A 26,814-nucleotide genomic window follows, 5' to 3' on the forward strand; every position below is an offset into this window, starting at 1 on the left:
CGCAACGGGTTAACTTACGTTTCAATATTATTTGTATCAGTGTAAATTATGCACACATGTTTTATTGACTTTATGATAATGCGAGACTGTTGTAAAATTATTAATATTCATAACCCAGTAGGTTTATATTTTACGTACAAGAACGCTATATATATAAAACGTTTAAAAGCTTTACCTTCATCAAAATAAAATATAAAATAAATAGTTTTTTGCTTCAAAACAAGCGATGTATCAGTTCGATCGGACCCCCATATGAGCCTTTTTGAGATTTGCAGAAAAGTTACCGCTCTTAATTTCTTTGTTCTGACGATTACTAATTGAATTTTTGGTATCGTATACAATTATTAAGCACCCCCTTAATATTCAGTATAAGAATATAATATAATTAAAAATGTAAAATGTCATATCTTTGCGAAAAAAAAATACAACTAAAAAATGCTTCAAACAAAAAGTGTTCAGAAGCTTAATCTGCATTTAAAAAAATATTTCTGTTTTTCAAAAACAAGTTTTATGGTAAATTGAACGGACCCCCATACGAGCTTTTATGCGACTTGGCATATAGTTAACGCTAGTATATGGTTCCCTTTAAAGATATAGATTTGAATATTAGATACAAAATAGAGCTTTCAAATATACTTACGATACCGTTTAAAAAAATTTAAAATTAAAAAAAAGTTTTTTTTTTCCAAAACACGGTTAGTGTTGAGTCGATCGACCCACCATACATATTCTCATAAGACTTGCAATATAGTTAAGGTCAGTGTGAGCTTATTTATACACATTTAAAATGCAATTTTTGTGACAGTATAGAATTCTTAAGCACCCTATGTATGTTCGTTAGCAAAATCCAATATGTCCATTTTTTGCAAAATGGCGACAAGTATAAAATGTTAAACACTCGTAACTCAGTAGGTTTAAATTTTACCAAAAAGATCACTATATATTAAACGTTTATAAGCCTAAACTTCATCAAAATAAAATATAAAAAAATAGTTTTTTGCTTCAAAATAAGCAATGTATCAGTTTGATCGGACCCCCATACGTGCCATTTTGAGACTTTAAGAAGAGTTAACGCTCTTAACTTAAATAAACTTGGTTTTACAGATTAAAAATTAAATTTTTAGTATCATATAGAACTACCGAGCACCCCCTATACGTTCTGTATGAAAAAAATATATAAATTTTTTTTACAAAATGGCGGCCAATGTAAAAATACAAAGTATCATAACTTAGCAAAATAAAATCCTACTAAAAAATGTCATATGGAAAAATTACTAAGAAGCTTAATTTGCATTTAAAAAAATTAAAAATTATTTTTATTTCTTAAAAACAAGTCTTATGGTAAATTGACCGGGACCCCATACGAGCTTTTATGCGACTTGGCATATAGTTAACGCTGTTATTTCGTTCCTTTTATAGATTAATACTTGAATTTTTGATACGAAATAGAGCTTTCGATTAACCTTATGATACTGTTTAAAAAAATATTGTATTTAAAAAAAAAGTTTTTTGCTCCGAAACAAGGTAAGTTTTATGAGTCGATCGGCTCGCGTTTATAAGACTTACAATATAGGTAAATAATAAAAATACTTTAAATTTTGCGCAAAATAGTATCATACAAATCTTAGTTTATGGTAACATATTTAAGTCATATAATATATATTTGTTGTGTTTTAGACTTTTTATTATTTTTAATTCGTTTGAAAGGCACTGCAATACACTAATTTATTTTATTTAATATCAAGCACATATGCACGTGATGATTCCAGTTGAAATTTTAGTTTTCGTTTAACCGTATATCGAAAAACGATATCTGATTAAAATTCACAAACAATCTCGAATGCAAATATTTTATTTGTAGCATTTTCAATATCCTGGACTTGATTGAAAACTAAGTTTTTATAACAATGCAAACAAGAGGATCGAGACAGATGTTTATATAATAAATTAGAAAAGTATGATTGCCATATTTTTTATATGATTTTTGTTTTAATATATCTTTTGCATAAAATTATGTTTGTTTCATGAAGTCAGTTTTAAATTAATAATTGTTTTGTGCACATATTATTTTTTTTATTTCGGTATTTAGAACATATTCATGTCTTACAAGATGTCAAAATAAAAATTTTGTATATTTATTTTTATGGATATTTTAGATATTATTCATAATATTTTTTAAAGGTAAACAAGTTCAAAAAAATACCATACATCATCATATTCCGACGTCTCATGAGAATCGTATGGATATATATACATACATATATATATGATATATATAAAACAAGAGACAATAACCGTTTTAGTGCAAATTGTCTTGGGCTACCGGGTGATTAAAACGTCATGTTTACACGCCACTTTATGACCCGACCAGGACGCATCTTATCTAACGCAGAACGTAGACCTCCACGTGAAAAGTACATCCGACTTTGGCAACGGCTTTTATTATGCATAATCGCACGCCGGCACGTGCGATAATGTATTCATAGTTTTATACCCCCGAAACTCGGAACGGAATCCTTGTACAAACTGGATAACAAGGAATTATGGTAATGGGCCGAGTGCGAAAATCTCAGATGACGATAGTTGTTGGCGAAAGTTGTGTGTGTTTATATTTCATACACACGTGTAGATAGGTCACCTCTTAGGTAGCTCTATGGTGTCACCTGGTGAATGTGTATAATTTAATGTAATCTCGCATATAGTGGATAAGACATATTTTTACCTCTTCAGAATAACGTTTACGTAGGAATGGTGTTTAAGTCAGTTTCACGGGCAACTAGGCAAACTGAGCTTAACCTCATAAGAGGATAGTCGCGACCTTTCGAGTGGACTGCTAAAACTCAATTTCCATTTTAGTAATGTATTTTTTTTCCATTTATTTATATATAATTTTGTTGCAGTGTTCATTCTCAAAAATGTAGAGACACTGCTTATTCATTACCGAAACTTTACCTACACCGTATTCTTCTATATTATATTATAATATCGTTGGATTTATTCAATTTGAAAGAGATTAATTACTTGTGCGATTATCGCGGGCGGTGGTCGGTTGAATTTTTTTTGCTAATATATTTAAGTAATGACTTAATCGTTCTAAAAGATAATTATCATCCGGTTTTTGCAAATAACGATAATAATTCTTCATTAATTAACAGGACATAAGATTTAAATATGCGCCTATGGGTATTTTAAAATGACAAAATAATATGATGATGATTATGAGTGCAACAAACGCAACCCTTACCGTTCTTTTTGACAAAATTTACAGTGTGTTCAATCAATGTCCTCATGAAATATGACAAATATTTACTAAACGACATTATTGCAATGCTTTAAATAAAAAATGTTTTGAATTAAATTCTGTTCTTACTTTACTTCATTTTCAGTTATTTTTGGAAAAAAATTGACCTTACGATTCAGTTGCTATTTTAGTTATAAACAAGGTTGAAATCTTGAACATACGGTTAGAGAAGCTTAAATTTAATAGTTTTCACAAAATTAGACTATCGGTAAATATCGAGTAGATTATTTTGTTACCCCTTCATTAATAAATTTGAATGAATTTACGTTTCCAAGAAACCAACCGAATCTATCACAAGACATTAGGGACAATATGTATATATCTCAGAGCTTATTTTTTAGGACTAATAACTGGGCAATTTTGTTATTCCCATTATTAAATTTATAAATAAAAAATACTTAATTTCTTGCGAAAAGAAGAAGGAAATACTAGCTTTGCCTCTTTTTTTTTTGAGAAGCATATGTATTTGTTTTCAAGACAAACAATTTTTTTGTGAATAAACATAGTCTTTTGGTGACACTACATTTTTTGATAGCTTTGAACCACAGTTATTTGTAAAAGGTAATTTTTGAGTGCAATATATTGAATTTCTTCTCTACAAAATGATTTTTTATTCTACTTGTGAAGCTAACAGAATGCATCATAAGATTCCCTTTGGAGCTCGACGGTTTACCGTTACATTTTAATTAGAATCCACTACTATTTGCCTCTCAGCCGTACACCGTGGGGGTGTTAAAAACGAAATATTCACCATTTTATTTTTATTATATAATAATGTTCTTTTCTTATATTAAATACAAATATTTTATTGATTTTGGAAACAACAATAATAGGAACACATTTAATATTGACTATATTAATTAAATTTATTTAAAAAAACTTTGAAATTCTGCGCAAAATTAAAAAAATCAGATGCATAAGTAGAACAATTATGGAATGAAGTTAGTGGTATTGTAGGTTAATCAAATTTATTCATTTAGCAATCCAGAACTGACGCCGATTCCCTAGAAATAAAAGTAGGAGAGGTGTCGCACGCAACGAAGAAAGAGATAAAGCATGGTATTTCGTGTAACGGTACTTCGTCCAGACGACATGGGAATCTTATGAAGCTAACGGAATATCACCATTGCTATTTTCTGGGTGCTGTGAAATGGCCCACCAATTTCCATTGCCTCTGGTAAATTTACGTCTACGAATTTATATTCATTCTCTGATGCCATAGATGAAGATATTTCATATAAAATAGCGTTTACTTCAAAAGTTTCAAAGGCATGAAACGTCCAGTTAGTAAAAAAGAACAAAGAAACTATAGTAGAGTCCTAGTGGTACCTTATGGAATAATCAGCAAAAACTGGTTTAAAAATAATGTTTTTTTAATAATATAAACATTTAATAATGCATGGAATTATTACAGTGGTTCCTGCTAAAACTTACCAATCCGCTATAATATTTTTTTGTTATATAACTACCAAATAACTACCACCATATAACTACCAAAACACAAAGTGTTTTGGTAGTTATATGGTGGTAGTTAAATACAATTTATAAATACAAATAAAGTGTTAAATTTGTCACTAAAACTTTATCGTTTGCTGATTTGTAAGGATGTATAAAAAACATACTAATCTACAAAAAAATGTAGCAAAAACTAGACTGGTCCTCGTTCCTTGAAAACCTGCTAAATGATTTATTAAAATTCTTTTTAAATATATCCATACTGTCAACAGACTAGTAATACGGTTTTAAAATACAGGTAGATGTAGTCTATACTAATTTAAAAAAGCACTTGCCAAGGTTTGTCATAATAAAGTTAAAACATTGTTGGTATTTTGTTGGTCATCAGGTACCGCAGGAAGCAATTTTTTTTTATTATTTATTTAAATGACAAATATGTACATATGTACCAAATAATAACTTAAATTATAATTTATTTTCATAAATCTTACTATCATAAGACAAAAAACATGGGAGCTCAAGATTAATGAAATTAATTTGCGCATCGGCAAAAGTCTGGCAAAACACTTCAAAGATGCTCGAATTTTTTATGCAAAGCGCGTGTTCTGTAAAAGCATCTTTGCCACACAGAGAGCCCGCTTTACTCATGCGCCTATGGAAACTGCAGACCAGATGCTGCGTCAACAACGGTTGTACAAACACTGAGCTGCGATTTAAGCTTCGAGGAAGATTTTTATAACAACGATCATTATTTGCAAAAGTAACCATTAAATTTTAAGGAATCATGACAATATTTTCGAGAGGCTACAAAATTAAGACTTATAAGGCAGTAGCAAAGTAACGTATTTTTGATCAAATAAACTCTGCAAGGTGCAGATTTACTTTGGAAAGCAAGTTATTTTTGTATTTAAAAAAATCAGCTATATTTACTTTTACATTTATATGATTGCTAATGCTGAATACATATTAAAATAATTTTAAGCTGAGCTTAAGACTTTTGATTATTATTATATATGATCCATATACACAAATTTATACAAAAATCATATAATATATTATAACACATTCCTTAATTTATTTTTGGAAAACGTATTTAATTTTTGTGCTACAGTGATTTAATAACTATAAAGAAAAATTATTTGACTGGGATTCATAGATTTTTCTCTATAAAGATCCTTCTTATTTACTTCACATTATGGTTTAAAATTTATTGTTCGTATAAAATTTATAAAATATTTTATTTTATAATTATTAAATTCGAATTTAACAATAAAACTAATAATCAAATAATTTTTATGGGTATTAATTTTGTGGCAAACATAATAATAATTGTGGTATATAAATATTAAAAAGTAATGTAAAAATAAATACCATACAAGAAAAAAATATCAAAAATGCTTTTTATGTTGCAATTTATTAAAAGGTATAAATTTAGTATAGAGCTATAAATTACACAATAAACTACTTATAAATAATAAGTATAAAACGTAAATAAACTAATTATTAAATTAAATAAATTCACGATATAAAAAAATAGAGCTTAATTATGCATCTAAAATACCTGTTTATCTATCAAACAAACATCATCTTATTCACAATTATAGTATATGAATAAAATTGAGTTATTTGCTAATATTATACTCTAACTAATCATAGTTATTCAAGTACATTTAAACATCTACGTTTGTTTGTAATAAGTAAATACATCTCCATGTCGAGTTAGTAATAAAACAGTGCTGCACACAAATTTTACTATGAGTACAACTGCTTATATTATTTTATATGAGAATATATACTACAATAAGCAACAACCCACAGTGTCCTAGTTAGTTGAAAACAAAATGAAATTTGCTATTTTCATTTCAGAAGATTATTATTCACAGAGAATTAAAATATAATATTTTTTAAAATGAGAAAACTTTTAAATATAATATTTGTTGAAACTAGATCAGTCTTGAGCTAAGATTTTCATTTGCATTGCGATTTATCAGTTAAAATAAAGTAAAAAAATAAAATTTTAAGTTATAGAATATTGGCTTTATAGCTTTGTAAAACAACCTGCGAATCTTCGCTTTCATTTACTGTGTTCATTCGAAGAATGCGAAATGTTGGAACAAAGGATACGTATAAAGTAGGTCGTGTTGAGAAATCTTACAAGACCATTTTCTATGGTCTAGCTTATCAATCTATCCAATGGCTCAAGACCACTCACGGTCGGACTGACGTATTCTCTTTGTATAAAAATTAAGACTCGTAGTATTTTCCAAGTGATATGAGACTTTTACAAATAATTCTAAAACGAATTTAAATTAAATTTGTTGGCGACCACTGAGTTTCGAACGGTCGCAAAAAATAATATTCACAGGGGTTCTTTTTTATATTATTATTTTTTGGGCTATCGCGTGGTATTAAAGTATAAAGGGGACGTCCTTTTTTCAATCCATTATATTGGGCATAATAAGTGTAAATAAAAAATGTGCGACGCTAGTGAAAAAAAACGCAATATAGAATAAATTGACGAGTAATTTATTATGCATGAGGAAGGTGTATTGTGTTTTTTTTACTTCAAAGAGTATTGTTAAAGTGATGAAAGAGTAAATTTAAATATAACAATAAAATAAAAAACATATTAAAAATATATCTTTTTAATATGAAATTTGTAACATTTCAAAAATTTGAAAAGCCACTAAGCAGTTAATTTAACTGTCTGCAAAATATAATATTTAATTATTTGTAAAATACTTATGCATGAATAGAAAAAAAATATGCAATGTCTCGCGCGATGAAAAGTAAGAACGCGACCATAATGGTTTCGCTAATAAAGAGTCATATTTTTGCTTTTTTTTTTGTTTAAACTGTTGCTTTTGACTCCCCTGGCACTCGCAAAATCAAGGACATTCTTCGCACGCGTGTCACAATAAGAACATAGGACAGCTCTTTTTTTAAGTACTAAATACAAGTTGATTTAATACATCAAAAATAGGTAAAAAGTTTAATTTTCTGATTTCGTTAAATTCACATAATACAGTTGAAAGAACCTAACCTCAAATTTTGTATGGGTTCCTAGTCCCATATAGCGTAGTATTACATTCCAATCTTTACGCTATGCCTATTGCTTATTTGACAATTAGAGCCCAAATTTAGCTCTTAATTGATTATTTGTATAATTTTGTTGAAGCTTAATTATTTTGAAAATTAATTAATTTTACTAAAATAAAATTACATTTGTAGCAATTCTCAATAAGTTTATAAAAATAAATGAGCGCTTTAATACAAAAGTGTATTTTGAGAACAAAATACTTGAACGTGCTTTCTATTTAACGACACAAATTTATTCATTCAAAACATAACTTTCACAAAAGTCTGATTTTTGATATAAATTTATTTAAAATAAAAATTAAAATAAAATTGTTCAAACAATAATTTAATATTTAATTTAATAAATAGATAATAGTAATTTTTCTCAAATTTAATATCAAAAAATAATATTTATTATTTTAATTTAATAATTCAGCTAAAATATATGTAGTTATATATTATGCTCAATATGTATTTTATGTAACGCTATTTTTATTGTTTGTCATAAAATTTAATCAAAGTTGAACAGTAAATTTAAAGTGGGTTTCATATGTGAGATTTAATTTTAGATTATTAAATAACATTCGTCGGCGAGATATATACTGATAAAACATCAAATTTAAAATAGTCATTTTTTGATACGACAAAATATGTAGCTTGTTATATTTTAACGTTCGAAAAGTTCTCCATTTTTATTTATTCGAGACCTTTTATCGAAACATCTCTATATATTCCTGAAACATACATTACATAGGCTAAAAACCACAGCTAAATTTGAGCAAAAAAAAAAGCTCGTGTCTCCATTTGAGACCCAAACCGCGGACAATTTGACCTTTCCGAAAATAAAGCAGTCTGTATGCCAATGAGGCAATTTCGCGGTACATAAGTGGATTTTTTCTACTCAGAATAAAATACATATAACCCATGTTGAGATATTCTTACAAAAACAATGTTGGTGCTACTTTTTTCGACGAATCTCTCTACTTAATACATATGCGAGTTGTAAATACCGAGTTAACTGCGAACGACCGAAAAAATCATAAATCTCGAGTTCGTATCGAGGGTCAGGTGAAAATAATGGAATGAAAGGAATACCTTTGGGTCGTTCGCCTGTAGTTTGGAAAGCAGCATACAAAGCCATTGACTGACTCAAAAATATGTCCGGAAAATTCCGTTAGCTGCGGTCTATAAAGTGTATCGGGAATATGATTACAATCTTGTTTGGCAATTTTACTAAACACCGCTTTGACGACGCTGGAGCCTTTGATGGCGATGAAAGGATACAGGAGAGAAGGGTTTACCATTCGAGTTTAATCACACGTTAAGGTCTTTTGCGGGTATATTATTTACTCTTAAGCATATTAAATGAGCTAGCAGGCAGAACCGGTAAAGTTAAGTTTGATTCTTGAAATTATTATAAAGGAATAATATTTTTTTCTCCAGCGTACCTATTTGAATGCAAATCTACTTCAAGTAAGTTTATACAGATTTATAAAAACGATACAATATATTCTAGAATTATTAAAAAAAATATGTTTTAATATATTGAGTTTATCAATTTTATATTACACTAATTAATAGGTAAGATTCTAATTAAAATAATGAATAAGGTCTGTCTGAAATACTTTTCCCGATTTTTAGCAATTAATTTCTCGAATGACCATTTTTTATGAAATCGAATGAATAGAACGACATTTTACCAATATTTCTTTTTTGTGCCATTCGTATGATACATAATACAAATATACTTTACAAGTATCTGAACTGTATTTTTAATTAAATATTTTTTGTGTTAAAGCTTGACATAAAAAACATTTATACACGAGTTTAGATTATTAAACTAAAATACAAATTTGTTTTACAAGAATTCCCTTAAAAAAATATCGTTTTCGCATTTTTTTATAAGTGAAAAATGTAAATTTTATTTATAACACGCGATAATTAATGATATTACACTTTAATGCAATATATGGAAATCATCCATGTGTTTTTTATCGACTTCAATAAGCATACACAGAGACACGTATTTTAGGTATATATATTTTTTTATATATTCGCATCTATTTTTTATTAGACATAAATAGCTAAGCAATCTAAATATTTAAAATGACAAATAAAACTGTTTTTTATGTGCCCAACAGCACTGAAAATGTAACATATATTATACAACAAGAAGTCATGAGCAGTGAAAGAGGTTCCAGATGTAGGTCAAGTGCAATAAATGGGAGAGTAAGCTTTTGTGTTTGTATGTATGGAACCAAATATGTATGATTTGAAGTATTCAAAAAAAGGTTTTTTCTTTACCCCGTAAAATAAAAACATGTAAAACGAAAACCGCATAAATCGAAGTGTATATATCATTCTTTACGACTAATTGTAACACATATTTAACCACCGAATGAACGCATTAATTATCAACTGCCATTACTTTTACTACAATATTATAAGTCAAACAAAATATTTTATTTGCAATCATTTCAATGCTTCTTGATTTGTCATTTTTTTAGTGTTTCATTAGAACTTAAAAATATTTTATTTAATTTTACCAATCTAAAATACTGACGGCGCAATTTTATATTTTAATTTTAAATATTGATCGAAGTATATTTAAACTGAATTTGGTCAATAGGAGAGCGCAAAAAACGATTATCATTTCTCAGAAGTCAAAAATTCACGTCAACAGCAATAAAATCGTGTCGGCGAGCGCGCCGTCACGATTTTATTGCTTTTGACGTGGATTTTTGACTTCTGAGAAGTGATAATTGTTTTTTGCACTCTTCTATTGGTAAAAATTTGGTTTTAATATTTCTTAAAAATCGTAATATGCTATCGTAGCCGTCGCAGTGTGAACAATAAAGCGTTCCTAATACGACGGCACGATTTTATTATTTTTGATGTTTGATTTGGAATATTTACAAAATATTTTTCACCTAATCGCAAAAATCGAGGGATAAGTATACTTAATAGTAGTAAAGTTTTTAAAAAGTAAGTATCGGAACGCTACCTCTATTTAGTATAATTAAGGTTGTCATATTTAAAATTTGGTCTCGCGGAACAAAAATTGAAAATTACGACTATTTTTGTCAAGAATTTTTATTTTCACAAATAACGATTTTAACATAGAATTGTACTAAAAAATATTAAATATTTATCAGGCGCGTATGGTAAGATACTATTCGTAAGGGACGAGAGTGAGTGAGAGATAAGGCCGTGCGGAACACGTGTAACGCACGCTCTTATCTCTCACTCGCTCTCGTCACTCAACACACGAGTGAGCGAAAGGGAAAGTATCGCAGCATACGCATCTTATATTTATCACTTGAATTTCACATAATAACTTAACGTTGATTTTTTTTAAATCAGTTTTTTTGATTTACTATAAATCGGAGTTATTGTCAGCGACAAAAACAAAAGGGTTATTAACATAATTCATTAAAAGTACCGAATCATGCTGCCAAGTAGCAAAATTTGGCTCTTATATATTGGCCGAAAATGGCTCTTACACACGTTGCTTAATTTACATGGTTTTAAATAATACACATATGTTTAAGACAACAACAAAAAGTCTGGTTCTACCCAGAAGCATATGTTTTACTCAAATAATTAAAGACTAGATGGTACGTTGCACTTTTTTTTATTCTTTAATTATATAATACATATATACAAAAGGCTGCCAAATTTAAACAATAATTTTCACCTGATACTTAAGAAAAGATTTACTACTTCGCTTTCAACTTGGAATAACAATAGCCAAACTTATTATAAATCTTCAAGAGTAAAATGACGAGTGCAAGTTTATTGTTACGTGGTTAAACAATATATTAAGATCTGTATTAGACAATAGCAAAGAGTTTTATTTTACCTCGAATCATCGATATTGGTCAGAGGACTTAAGACTGGGAGGTATATTGCACTTTTTTGTCATCCTCAAAGGTATTTAACTACCTTGCTTCTGACATTAAATAAACAAGAATATAGCTGAATTCAGTCATCTCGATCAACAAGGATAACTCTTTAAAAACTGATGATATTACCTAATTTTTACAACCGTTTGATCTTGTCCAACTAAGGCAGTCATATTACCCTGAAGGTACTACAACACACTACGCCAAGAACACACATTTATATATATATATATACAACTATATATTCTTTAAAGAGACTAAAAAGTTATTTAATAATGCATTTTAAAATAATAAAGGATATTAAAACGCTTTTTTTGCAAATTATAACAGAAAAACGTTTTTGACAAACATTATTTTTCTTTTACATACCATGAAAAAATATAGGTGTTGCCAAATCATACTCTAGTGTTTAGCTAGAAATAGTTATAGCCTCAAAAAATAATAATATTTACAATTATTAGTACATAAATAAATATCGTCTAAACTTAAAAAATGTTGTAGTTTATATAGAGATAACTATATAATAAAATGTTGTTGAGTTTATATATTTACAAATATTAAAATATATAAAAAAATATACATTTTGAGATGCTTGTGATTGTATTACATTAAAATATCAGATTTATTTAAAAGGTAGCAGACTATATGATGGCAGCAAACGACCGGTAAAAGTTAAAGGAGGCTGAATAAAAAAATACTACTGTATAAGATTATAATGGAAAAAAGTATAGTTATATAACATGAAAATTTGCTGTTTCATACATGCAAAAAAATTATTTTAATAATAAACAAGCTAGTTTTTAAATGGTGAATATTTATTTTTAATCTTATGTAATACCACTTTAAACATCATATATGGTTCTGCCCCATTTCCTTCTATTTCCATCTTTATAAAGCATAAAGTACCAGTTAATGTACCCGACAATTTCCAGTGTGAAATATATTGTAATAAATAGCCATAATCTTATTTATGTTTTATCCCCAGTGCCCCTTAATCATTCAAATAGGTTAAACAAAAAATAGCTTTGTGTCACGTAAATTACACCAATCTACTATTAGGGTTCTAACCTAAGGCTGACTTTGCACGAATGAAATATATGCATGTATTAGGATATGTATATATGTATTTTAAATAAAATTAATGTAAATCTTTCTTTAGATATTAGATCACTACAAAAATAATTTCAGATTATAACCATCAAAGCCCAATACATTTTTTTCATATGTTAATCAACTTATGCTTTTACAAAATAAGCATTATTAAAATCAGGATTAATTTCAAAAATATATGACTTTAATAAAACTCGATTTTCTTTATAGTATAAACCCATTCCTACTCTTATTTTAAGTAGTGAAGTAAAAAACAGCCGCTGGCAGGTCTAGACGTTATATGAGCGTCAATGCGTACTGACATACAAATATAATTACTATAGGGAATTTATTTTATTTGACTGAAGAAAATACTTAAAACATAATTTAAAACTATAAAGAATATATATAGCCCAATAGTTGATCCACCATTGTTATGTCAAAGCAGTAAATCTTTAAAATCTTCAAAGCTTTTACATCTAGCCGAGGAAAGGTACAAATATATCAACAAATTTCGCTTACACCACATTATCGGATCAAATCAATATCCAGCTACGGAGCAATAAGCCTATATGTAAATAACGAATTCCGTTCAGAAAAAGCTCAACGCTCGACGAATATTTTCAACGAGGGATATATATTTTGCGAAGAGAAGGAAAAAAATAGGGCTGCACACAAAACGCCTCTACTCGTTCCAGCCGTTTCTTATTGTTCCCCGCATTTTATATTCCAATATCAAAAATTATTCTTCTCGCTGTGCGCTCACAGTACAATACAATACATACGATGGTCTGTAGTAGTACTGTGTGTGTGAGTGAAGATCGAAAAAGCCTTAAACTCGAGGCGTGTGTTTACAACCCGCCATGGGAATATGAAAATGAATTTATTCCTGACGTCTCTGCCTACTGAGACTTTATTCCACCAACCATGTTATTAATGTCACATATCTATGTTATATATCACCGATGGTAAATGTGACGTAATATATGCATCCCTCAGCTGCCAAATGACTGCTCAAGTAAACCCTCAATTTTTTTAATTTTGCTGTAAAAATGTTTATTTATGGATTGCAAATTAAACCAGATTTTTTTTATAAAAAGTTAACGGTTCGAATTTTTTTTATACTATACAGTCTAAGGTTTCGGTTTATACTTGCTTTCAAATCAATAGCTCTAGTATGGTTTATCAATAATAATAAATTAATAAGATTTTCTTTACATTTTTACGTAGACAATCGTCTTGTCTCAAATCTATCGTCACGGTCCTTAAAAAACCAGTATCTATTTATCAATAATCTATTTCTAAAAATTTAAAAAATTGCTGAAAAGCAGATTTTTCAATCCCAAGAATCTAAAAAAGTAAATAAATCACAATCACTAGGCGTGACACCTCCTTATCAAGACTAAATAATTTTGAACATACCGGATCATCGCAGTGAATAACTGCAGTTTTACTGATATTAACTAATGAAATTCTAAATCAAAGGTTTGACATATTTTAATTAGCCTAGTAAATGAAATAATGTCTATGCTAGTAAACCTATAACTTGACTAAAATATACATATTTAATCAATTATCTGTTCAAACTTAAAACTAATCTTAACGAAATAATCACACTTAACTTTATCTTAGTTTAAAAAAAAACTGTTTTTAGCTTTAATTCGATTAGTCGATTTAGGTCGAGTTTAAGTTTTAACAGAAAATGGATATTTTGTAACTGTAAAATTGAATTTCATAGACATTTTAGAGCAGCTTATAGTTTAACTATTGCCCATCAATTAAATTAAATTTTCACTTCTAGAAAATAAATATGTGAAAATATATAGGTGAATATGTATTTGGATATGATTTTGCTAAGTCAATTTTGTAATTAGTCTTAATCTAAATAAAAATATAAAGCTTAATTTGCATTAAAAAAAATCAAATTTTTTCGCGAAAAAAAATCAAACTGAAAAATGTTTTAAACAAAAAGTGTTCAGAAGCGTAATCTGCATTTAAAAAAATTTTTTTTTTTTAAAAACAAGTTTTATGGTAAATTGACCGTGCCCCCACACGAGCTTTTATGCGACTTGGCATATAGTTAACGCTAGTATTTGGTTCTTTTTAAAGATATAGACTTGACTATTTTATACAAAATAGAGCTTTCGAATATACTTATGATACAGTTTAAAAAAATTAAAAATTAAAAAAAAAGTTTTTTTTTTCCAAAGCAATATAGTTAAAGCCAGTATAAGCTTATTTATACAGATTGAAAGTTGAATTTTAGTGACTGTATAGAATTCTAAAGCACCATGTATATGTTCGCTATCAAAATCCAATATGTCAATTTTTTGCAAAATGGCGACAAGTATAAAAACTTAAACACTCGTAACTCAGTAGGTTTTTAATTTTAACTCAAAGATCGCTTTATATAAAACGCTTAAAAGCCTAAGCTTCATCTGAATAAATTATTTAAAAAAATAGTTTTTTGTTTCAAAACAAGCGATGTATCAGTTCGATCGGACCCCCATACGAGCCATTTTGAGACTTGCAGAAGAGTTAACGCTCCTTATTGCTTGGGTTTGAAGATTTTAAATAAATTTTTAGTATCGTATAAAACTACCGAGCACCCCCTATACGTTCTGTATAAAAAAAATATATAATTTTTTTTTACAAAATGGCGGCCAATGTAAAAATACAGTGTCATAACTTTGCAAAATAAAATCCTATTAAAAAATGTCGCAAGCAAAAAGTGTTCAGAAGCTTAATTTGCATTTAAAAAAAATTTTAATTTTTTTTTTAAAAAACGAGTCTTACGGTAAATTGACCGGGCCCCAATAAGAGCTTTTATGCGACTTGGCATTTAGTTAACGCTAGTATTTGGTTCCTTTTAAAGATATATATAATTAAAATGTGTTTTAAAACAATATGAACTTAAGCACTTTATGGTTATACTTAAAATTAATATTGTTTGTATCGTAATCTCCGATAGACAAGAATAATAAAAATAATATTTTTATCACCCAAATCCATTCTTTTTAATGATACTTTAATGTATTTTTCTGATATGAAAATGACAATGTTTTTTGATTCTTTGTGTTCATAGACTTAAGTTTTTTTTTGATTAGTTTAAAAAATATATTGATAGATATTTTTTTGGCTTTATTTTGTTTGACTTGCAATTTAGAAAGAAATACAAATATTACTGGTATGACTTTACGTATTCCATATATTATTTATTGGTCTAAATGCCCCAATCCTCAACAATCTAGCGTGCGTTATTAATTTTTAATTAATACTGCGATCGCCTGGCAATAAATAAATAAATAGATTCTTCAGAGGTAGGAAAAGTTCGGAATATATATTTCAAAACAGAGCATATAAGATAATTTTATATGACATCAAAAATATCAACTTTGTACTATCTAATTACCTGTTGCTGCATTGGCTCTGCTTTCAGAGAAGGGCATATGGAAAAATTCTTATTTTTGGCAAGCAACATTCGCCGTTCCCACGCGGTAATGGAGCAAAAAGAGAAGGATCGAATTCTGCGCAGGGAGCGATTTAAAAAAAGATCTGAAATCTCTCCTTGCGAAGCATGCAATCTAATACAATAATTTTAGATCTGAGCAAAGAAGATTTAATCAATGTGAGGAAATAAAATGCAAGTTTAAGTCACAAAAAAGCATATAGCTTATATTAAAAATATCATATATAAAATTTTAATCAAAGCATAACTTTTTGTTAATTAATACACATTACTTCAATACAATTAGGAAAAAACCTTCGAATTCCTTGAAATTTATTCAAGCTTTTCTCAATTCTATGGACAAAAAAACTCTGTTATGTAGGTATCTGAAGATCTCACTCGAATTAAAAAAATTAAAATCATTGGCTTATCAACTATTTTGGTACAATAATTTGAGATAAAAAGTGTTTCTACATATATTATATCAGAATTAACTGCCGCTCATTAAAAAGCTTATTTATATTATTAGGTTAAGCGTACAACTACTAGTTAAGGTCCGTTATCTAAAGATAAAATCTGAGGCGTAATCTAAAGACTGCAGTTAAGTTCTTGGTATTAACAACTACTAGCTTTTACAGCTGTTTAATTTAGCTAATGTAAAATACTGTTTATATGTTAATACACTTATATAGACTTAAGTATTTTGTTTTTTAATATACTTTAAATAAAAAATTCTATTTAAAGTAGTATTTCAGCCAAAAACTGTTAGCCCTTAACACAATAATAATTATTGGCTAACTGATTTTTTATTTAGCCTGAAAATCTGTTGAATTTTCAAGTTAAAAATTAATGATTCCGTTGACGGCGAATCGTAAATCAGGAAAATTTGTAGTTTCTAACGCGGAATACAAGTCGAGCATCGACAATGAAGCCAGACGAGCCTCGTTAAAAGTTATCAAGGCTCAGTAGACTAAATGTTTGGAAACACCTGACTAATGACTTAATCTTGTTCGCGTCTTAACTTGAATTGGAACAATTTATGTTTATCGCTTGCGTTTGCCATCTGATACTAACACAATGCTTTAAATACGTAAGCATTTGCCGTAGTTAGACAGTTTTGAAATGTTGGTGTGTTCGAAAGTAAGCCATTTATATTTAAAAAATATACACGATAGTAAAACTGCAAAAATATTTTTTTTACCAATTAGAAAAATTTACCTTATTGTAGCCAATTTTTTTATTATTTATATTAAATATCTATAACTAAGATATATCAGGGTTATTAAAGGTATACAATGACTGAGCCGCATAAACTTTAGGATGTGAGGTAAACCAAAAAGAGTTTGACAGCTCTCTGAAAGTATAACTGAAAATCTTGTCCGCCACTTCACACTGTTTTCAGAGCGTCCACAGGCCCTACGGCCTCAATCGATTAAGTAACGCAGAAATTTGCGGTTAAGTAATGTATGCCTGTAGCTCTAATAGCTCGTTATAAACGTAGCTCACCTACAAATCTCGTTTGTGGAAGACCCTTAAAGCGTGTATTTGCTGTGTGTTTAATTACTTACACCTAGAGTTTGCTTAACGCCTTATTGAGTGTTAAACCTTCGCAAACTATATTTATAGCTACAGTCTAAATTTGTGTTGTTCAAAGTGAGAGTTCAATTACCCTGAGGTGTTTTGATATATTAAAATTAAATTAGGGATGTTTGTAACTAGATATTAAACTCGACACGGTCACCTAAATATTTTCGTATGGGCTTATATTCCGAATACAATTAAAAGGCGTTTTAATAAATTTAAAATGCCCTTGATAGTTCTGTATGGTTTAAGGTTTTTTAATGTATCTTTTTATATCACTACTCGACTGATATTTAACATATATCTTTTAATGAAACACTTAATTTTACAGCTGTATAATCAGAGATGCACAAAAATGATTTTAAGCAATAATACGAAAACAAGGGATGTTAAAGGAGCAATACAATCAAAATAAAAATATATATACAAGAGAACTTAAATGTCTGTAGAGTCTGAAAATAGTTTCAGAGATATTTAACCAAGAGATCATTTTTAATAAAATATTTCTCACTTATGCAAGTTTAATATTTAACGGCGTGTTTGGTTATTAGCTATACATCTTCGGGCCGTTCTAACTTATAGGGGAAGTCAATTTAGGTCAAATATAATATTCTGCATCAGCAGCGTCGGTTATACGAATAAGGAAAAAAATATTAATATGCCAGAAGGAGCTTTCATAAATTTTGCACATTCGTTCATAAGTAGAGAAAAGATAAATTTCGCACGATTTTCACATACATCAGCTTTGAGGGGAAAGTTTCGAATCGCCGAAAACGCAGTTAAATATTAAAATATTCATTTAAAAAAATGTGTTATATTGTTTTTATAATATTAATATTAGCAGCAAATAAAAAACTGTTTTTCTTTTTTTTAATTTATTTCAAACTAAACTATAAAATAAATTATATAAGTAGAAAAAATATGTTTCAAACAAAAAAATTAAGGATATGAATTATAATTTTTTTAGGGGTTGCGGCCCTAGAAGTGATTCACCTCGTGGCCAATGCGACTCAATGTGAAATCTAGTAAGACTTTTTATTGCAATATTTACATGTGTGCGACGGACAATTATCAGCGAGACGTTTCCTCCAAGCGGTGGTGTATGTCGCTTCGTAGAGCGGCGAAATGAGTCTACGCCTTTAGAAAGCAACGTTCGCTCGTCCAATGTCGCATTGCATTTTCGAAAATGTTGCGAATGTGTTGATTTATGATTTCGCCACAAAGTAATTCTCTTAATAACGGAGAATATTTACTGTAAGCTTGAGGTATGTGGGCCCCCGCAGATCTCGAATTGTTAATAAATGATCGTTTTTGGTCAGAGTCATTTAAGCGAGTTTAGGGTTTGAGACAATGGTCATCTGTATGTGGTCGTAACAGATTGATTGATCTTTCATTTTAGTAATTAAACTACTATAATATTATGTATTCTTAATACATTCATTGTGAGTAGAACTAGCATAAACTATCAGAAAAAAATGTATTACTTTTTTCCGAATTTATCTAAACTAATGTTAAATAAATATATTTTTTAATTAACCGTTTCAATGCCGCTCGATGCGGTCACGACGCTAGTGTCGCGCAAGACATTTTTATATTGCAAGAAACTATTATTTACAATAAGATAAAATATTACAAGCCATGTTGGGTTTATAGAATGATCTATAAAGAAGCATTAAAATTATGATAATTTGAATTATGAGTTTTAGAACCGCGAAAACATTTTTTTTTCCCAAGCAGCTAGTAACTACATGCATATATAATATGTCGTTTGTAAATAAAATATAAAATAAGTATCAAGAAAATTACATGATTGATGCCTTTTAGTCGTACTTCCCAACGTTTATGACTTGTTTTTATAAATCTAAAAATACGCGGCATTGAGGTCGTATATAAAAATACACATTGCGGCACAAAAAAGGTTAAGCAAACTTCATTATGAAAAGCGTACGCAAACATAAATACGTAAAACAAGACAGTGGCTAAATTTATACTATTTATAGTAGTTATATGTAAACCACTTTACGTTTAACCTATTTTCCACAAAAGATTTTATATTCGAGGGTATTAAAAAATACTCATGGAACAGACGGTGTAAGAACAAGAATCCCGTGAAATATTTTAATCATGCGTTAATTGCCCGTTTAACTGTCGTCGTTAAACTAAACATTCAGACGCGTTAACGCCGCCGTTAAACTCTAATGCTGGTTATTACTATCAAAAACGACAAGGTGCGCCAATGGGCGAAGCTTTTAAGCATATCAAGGGCGACCAGAATTTTATTCAAATCACCAATACGACGAGTGCAATATAGCCCTCAGGAATCTTCCAAATTCAATTAGGATCGGTTCTGTTCAGTAATGCGATATTAAGACGAAACGGATATAACGAGAGAGGTGCAGCTTAACGGCCTTTTGACGGATTTGAGCAGTGAATTTGGAATTTGGGGTAAAATGTACGGAAGTGATGGGATGGGGAGATGGGATAAGAAATTGCAGCGGTAATGGAGGTGAAGCGATCTGCGAATCTGTCTGAAGCGTCTGTCCTTGGCTTTTTGTAATACAAAGGGGAGTTCCAGAAAGTTAAGATACGCATGATTTATTTCGCCATGAAGAGATGTGCTGTGCGAATTATTAAAAAAAAAACACTATTAAGAAACTATTGCTATCCCTTATCACACATTATCGAAATTATTTACATAAATTTATTTATTGATAAGAGCTTTCGCTTCTGATTCGCATTCGATTCGTGACTCTCACTTTATATGAGTAAGTATATCATTTATTGAGTATGTATTATTTATTATTATAGATCTATCAACGTCATCATAATTTAATTGGTATATGAAATACAACCGGATAATAATTACGATTTATGTACAATCTGAGCAATTAGCAAGTGGTGGTCAAAACAAAATCGCCGGACACACCTCTGCCATAACTAATCTATGCGGACAGGTTATAACAAAGACAGATTCTGGGCCCTTTGGCTTTATATTTACCGGAAAGGTAACGCGGAGTAACCTTTTGGCGACTTAAAGGGCGTGATAAATCTCTAAAGCTGACAATATGGCCTCTGGGTGGTACTCGTGTATAGCGAATTTGGGCAGAAGCGAAAACCGCACAATATAATTCATAGCGATACATTGGGATGTGTGATATGTATGGGACGCAGGAAGAGTAAGAGTAAAGTTGTGGAAATTTATGATAGAACTTTTTTTGTATGCAGCAATAAAATTGACTGTCGAAAGTTCTTACGTTATTATAAAGAGAAACTTAACAATTCGATCAAGTTTATAAATCGACGATATCATAATATTTATAGCTTTATTGGCCCATGAATTATGTAATTGTACCGGAAGTAGTTTTAAGTTTCAGTGATGCTGTGATAAGCAATGGATGTGGTACTGTTTTATTGAGCCTTTTTTAAAGACTAATCTGGCTTATTAAAATTGCCCTGATATGCTAGTTAAAAACCTAGATGTTATTTTCTAAATAGTTGCAAATCATTGCCGTAAAAACTAAAACAATTGCTAAGTAAGTAAAAAATTGATTATCGTCACTAAAAATTATCTCAAACAGTCTGTCTCACGGAGGGACTGTTCAAAAAAAAATATTTTTTTAAAACAATAAAAAATTCGCGAATTAACACATTGCATACCTAGTGCACTAATTTGTGCGTTTCGTCATTTTAACTTCATATAATAAAATCACACGTTAATTACGTATTCACTTAGTGCTTTAGGCAAAGATGTTATTAATATTAAGTTAGCTAAAATAATTGAAAAGAATCGATATCTAAAATTCCTGAGGCGCAAAACTCAGTTAAAAAAAATCGTTTCAAGCAGTGTTTACAGATTTTTTTATAAATACATCCCACATAACATATATTCGTAATAAATAAATTAGTAACCATAAAAATTTAAATCGCATACTAGGAAAATAAAAATGTACTTAAATATGTTTTAACACTTTACGGTCAATATGTTAATATGCAACAATAAATACAATGAAAACGGACACTTATCTCCAATAGAGATACACACTCTTGAAAAAATATTATTGTATTATTTATATATGTTATATATTTTATCACTAATGAATTTTAAAATTTAATTTGTTTGAACGGTTTGGAATCATTGTTTTTTTAAAATACGTAGTTTTCATACTAGTATTGCTATTTTTTAAGCTATTGCCATAACATCTCTTCATTTTTACAAGTGAACAGAAGTTACGTATTTATGGTTATTTTTCTCTCAAAATCAGTTGGTCTCCTCTGATATTGTCTGGAACGAATCATCACAAATGTACTGACACACCTTTTTTTTATTTTTTTTTTATTTTTGTTTATTACATAATTAAATAATACATTTTTATAAACATATATATTTACATTTCATTGGTTGCTGGTTAATTACCATTATCACAATTTACGATTGATTAGCTAAATTAAGAGAAATTACAAAAATAAGAATAATAAAAGAACATAAAATACGTTAAGTTTAGGTCAAAGTACATAAACACCTTTAAAAAAAAAAAAAATTATAAATTATAAATATATATTTTTAATATAAAACTCGTGAACCTGGAGCTGTTAAATTAATAGATAAAATTTATGCGTCAGAGCAAGATGTGCTTTGGCATTTTGTGTTTATATTTAATTTTGTCGTAATCACCGATTCTTGAGATTAACGGGTTAGTATGATTTCGCGGTATTTTTTTATAATAATTATTAGTATGGTGGTGAACATGTTCTTTAATAGTTGGAATTAAATATTAATTATGAAGTTTTTTGAGGTTAGTATAAAAAGGTGTATTATAAATTATTTTTATAGCTTTATTTTGAACAACTTGTAGCTTAGAAAAGTTAGTATTACATGTATTACTCCACACTGGACAGGCGTAAGTCATTGCCGGTCTGATTAATTGCTTATATAATAGAATTTTATTTTTAGTATTTAGCGCACTTTTTCGATTAAAAATTGGTTTTAACGCCGCAATGGCTGCGAGCCCTTTAGATTTAAGTTCGGTTATGTGTTTATTAAATTTAAGCTTGGAGTCCAGGTGAATTCCGAGGTACTTAACGCTCGCCTTCCATTCTATACACTTTCCCTGCTCGCTTATAATAGTCGGGGGCAAAGGTTGTCTTCGAGTTGTAAAAATTATAGCCTCCGTTTTGTCCTGATTTATTTTTATTTTCCACTTTTTGAAATAATTACTTAAGAGAGTTAAGGATTTTTGCAATTTTATTGAAATAGGCTTAAGACCGTAAGAGCTACTCATTATCGCCGTATCATCGGCATACATTGAAAGACAAGTATTTTTAAAATAGGTATATCATGTGTACAAAATGAAAAGGAACGGTCCAAGTAAACTCCTCTGAGGAACACCAGCTGGGATATTACGCGGTATCGATTGTTCATTATTTACTGAAACAACATAACTTCGACGATCAAGGTAGGAGCGTAACAAGTGTAGCAGATAGTTAGGGGTTTTATATTTGTGGAGTTTGTAAATCAACCCATCATGCCACACAGTATCAAACGCTTTTTCCACATCTAACAATAAGAGTCCCGTTGATTTTTTCATGTTAAAATTAGCAGAGATGTGCTCTGTTAACCTATTGAGCTGATGAGTCGTAGAGTGGTTTTCGCGGAAGCCAAATTGTTCATTGATAATTTTATTCCCCAAAGATCCCTTTAAACGTGATAAAATTATTTTTTCAAATAGTTTACTGAATGACGGTAATAAGCTTATTGGACGATAATTAATTGCGATAGTGTTATCCTTTCCTGGCTTTCTAATTGGGTGGATCTTTGCGGTTTTCCAAATAGCGGGAAAGTACCCGAAAGATAAGCAGGCATTAAAAATATTTGTTAGATAATTGATGCTAATTCTTGGAAGTTGTTTTATCGTAACGTTATCTAATTTATCTATACCGGGACTTTTTCTATTCTTTAAATTTTTTATGATGTTATTAACTTCTGATAAACCAACTTTGTTCACTAAACTAATATCTACGCTAGATGAATTAATATTTCGTATCGCACGGGCGACTTTGTTGTCTATTTTTGAATCTAAGTAATTTACAGTAAGCGAATAAGATGTGGAGAAAGCGCTGGCTAAATTTTCTGCCTTATCCTTGTTCGTGCATGCGATGGTGTTTCCATTTTTTAATGGGGGTATTTCCGAATGTTTATATTTAAGTGATTTAGTTATTTTCCATAAGGAATTATCTGCCGGGTTTAGATTTTTTAGTTTACGCGTCCACGATTCGTTTTTTATTTGCTGAATTTTATCGCGAATATAACTAGTTACGCGGTTTATTACAGATTTAAGTCGCGGAGATTTATTATTTTGCCACTGTTTTCTTAGTTTATTTTTGATTTTTATTATTTCGATAAGCTGTGGAGTAAGTTGATTTTTATTATTATGATTTTTACGCGTCGGTATTGATGATATTTTGGCTTCTTCGATAACGGATGTTAAATAACTGATATCATCGTCAATTTGTTTAATGTTATGCGGAGTATAATTCTGTCGCTCATCTTGCAAACGAGACTCGACTATATCTTTAAACTTTTTCCAGTCAGCTTTTAAATAGTCAAAAAGCGTTTCAGAGACTACCTCCGCTGAACCCTCCAGCGAGAATAACACTGGAAGATGGTCAGAAGACAATGCCTGAACGCAATACATTTCTGACGTATTTAAGTTACCCTTGACCAAAGCAATATCCAGAATTGACGGCGTCATGTGATTGGAAGGGTAATGCGACGGTGAATTTGGAAAGTTAACAATCGTGTCAGAGTCGCTCAAGTAGTTAAAAAGTGACGCTCCAGATCGATTTGCCCCAGAACAGCCCCAATGCATATGACGGGCATTGAAGTCCCCAGTCAGAATGACCGAGTCTCCTAGAGAAAATATCGAATCTAGATCACTCCGGAGCAGTTCGTCACTAGGCGAATTATACCCCGCAGCAATTATTATTATTTTATTTTATTAGTGTTAGTGTTTATACGTGCGTGTTTTATCGATTTTTTAACAAATATCGCGACCCCTCCGCCTGGCCTTGAGGGTCGGTCCCTCCGAATGCAGGCAAAGTTAGGTAAATATACGTTAACATGTGGTTTTAGATAAGTTTCGGTGACTACGACAATATCAATTTTGTACTCACTGATTAACAGCTCCAGCTCTCCGGTTTTGTTTCGGATCCCACGGGAATTCCACGTCATGAGTTGATACTGACACACCTTCAACATTCTTTTAACTTCCTAAAGGGTCATATTCTGACCAATCTGATTTCGCATCAGAGATATCTTCTTCTAAAGACTGATAAACGCATGTCATGCGGTCTTGCACTTATGTAGACTTCTGGCCCAAAAACTTCTTCAAAATCACTGTGGTTGGAAAAGATGAATTTGAAAAGTTTTTTCCCACAATATTTCTTCTTTTTTAACGATCACAGTAAAAATCACAGATTATGTATAATTACAATTTAATTTTCAGTAACCTTAAGTGGTGTAACTTCGCAGCCAGTAAGACGCAGGTAGAAACTGGTAATAATTTATTAGATTATATTACATATATTGCGAGTTACTAATATGAGAAGTCTCGTTTTTTCCGAGCAGTGGTAGAGAAGCTGGCGCAGGGATGATGTCAGTGGAAGATCCTCAGGTGGCAGTGACAGTGTCTAGAGGTCAGATCTTTGTTTTTCTGCCGGTATTGGCGCGTCTGCCAATCGTGCCTCATCTTCCAAGTCTTCATTTGAGACCAGTCTTAAGTATTAATGATTGCAAAACTCACTGACGAATAACTATTATGCAGCGATCATCCAGTCAATCGTTGCACTTGCTTCCTAAAACAACGAAATATATATACGCCTTTAGAAAATGATATTCGCTTGATGGACATCTCCGAGGTCGAATTGTACAACGGGAATATTGTGCGCTTACAGTGCTTTTCGTCTTCCAGTGATATATTTTTTGCCGTGCGTTTCGTAAAAAAGTGTTATTTATGTGAAACCTTTTTTCTAGAAGGCCATTGTGTAGTCCCATCTTTTACGCTTTATTGATGAATGATCATTTATGCGAGTGTTTTAGGAATGCGATATTCAACACATTTAAGTGGACTTCTGGCCCATAAACTTTCTTAGAATCACTGTGGTTGAAATAGATCTTCTAACAGTGCTACTTTTCTTTCATCCTTTTTTGACGATCACGGTATAAAACACACAACAAAATAATTACAATTTTAAAGTCGATATAAAAACTCACAAGTGGATAATTATATAAATATTATTAAAAATAAATATTCAGACAACATTGCCAGGAGATGACCACGAAATAACAAATAGATCTGCATCGCTAGCATCAGCATAAGATATGGTCTGAGGAGAGGGATCAGAGGCTGAGAAAAATCTCACTTTAAAAGCGATAAGGGATTTATATAAAATGTGAGAAACAGCGAAAAATTTCGTGGAAAAGCTCCACCCGAGTAAAGCTGAAGGAAGCCATGAATCTATTCAATGACAATGCAATGTCACATTTTCGCCAAATCATTAAATGTTCCACATCCAAAGTTCCACGAAAAAAAACATATTTCATTGGGCATATAATCAGTGATATATAGCAGCGATTCCAATATGAATAATTAATAAATTTAATTATTTTATAATAAAAATAAATATTAAATATATATATATGTATGCTGTGTTAAACATTTTTATATGAATATATATTAAGGTGAAATTTACTTTGATATATAATACGAATGTTTTAAAATAGGAAAACAAATTAGGCTCATAAACTAAGGTTTCTAAGATCAAATAAGAAGATTTAAATAAAGCTTTTTTATAACATTAAAATACTATCATTTGCTCCGAAAATAATTTTAATCATGTTAATTTAAAAATTCAAGTTTCTTACTATAGTAAAATAAAGATATTTTATAAGTGTATAGACC

At 29.8% G+C, this 26,814-nt stretch overlaps 1 protein-coding gene across 5 annotated transcripts in view; it reads right to left on the reverse strand.

The window, feature by feature from the left end:
- LOC148232495 (metabotropic glutamate receptor 2-like) overlaps positions 1 to 26,814 on the reverse strand; it is a 671,990-nt gene that overhangs the window by 412,532 nt on the left and 232,644 nt on the right. The gene's annotated exons all lie outside the window — the stretch shown is intronic.

Source organism: Plectrocnemia conspersa, unplaced genomic scaffold, assembly GCF_051122295.1.
Source record: "Plectrocnemia conspersa isolate PC_06_02 unplaced genomic scaffold, ASM5112229v1 ptg000009l, whole genome shotgun sequence".
NCBI classification, from domain to species: Eukaryota; Metazoa; Arthropoda; class Insecta; order Trichoptera; family Polycentropodidae; genus Plectrocnemia; species Plectrocnemia conspersa.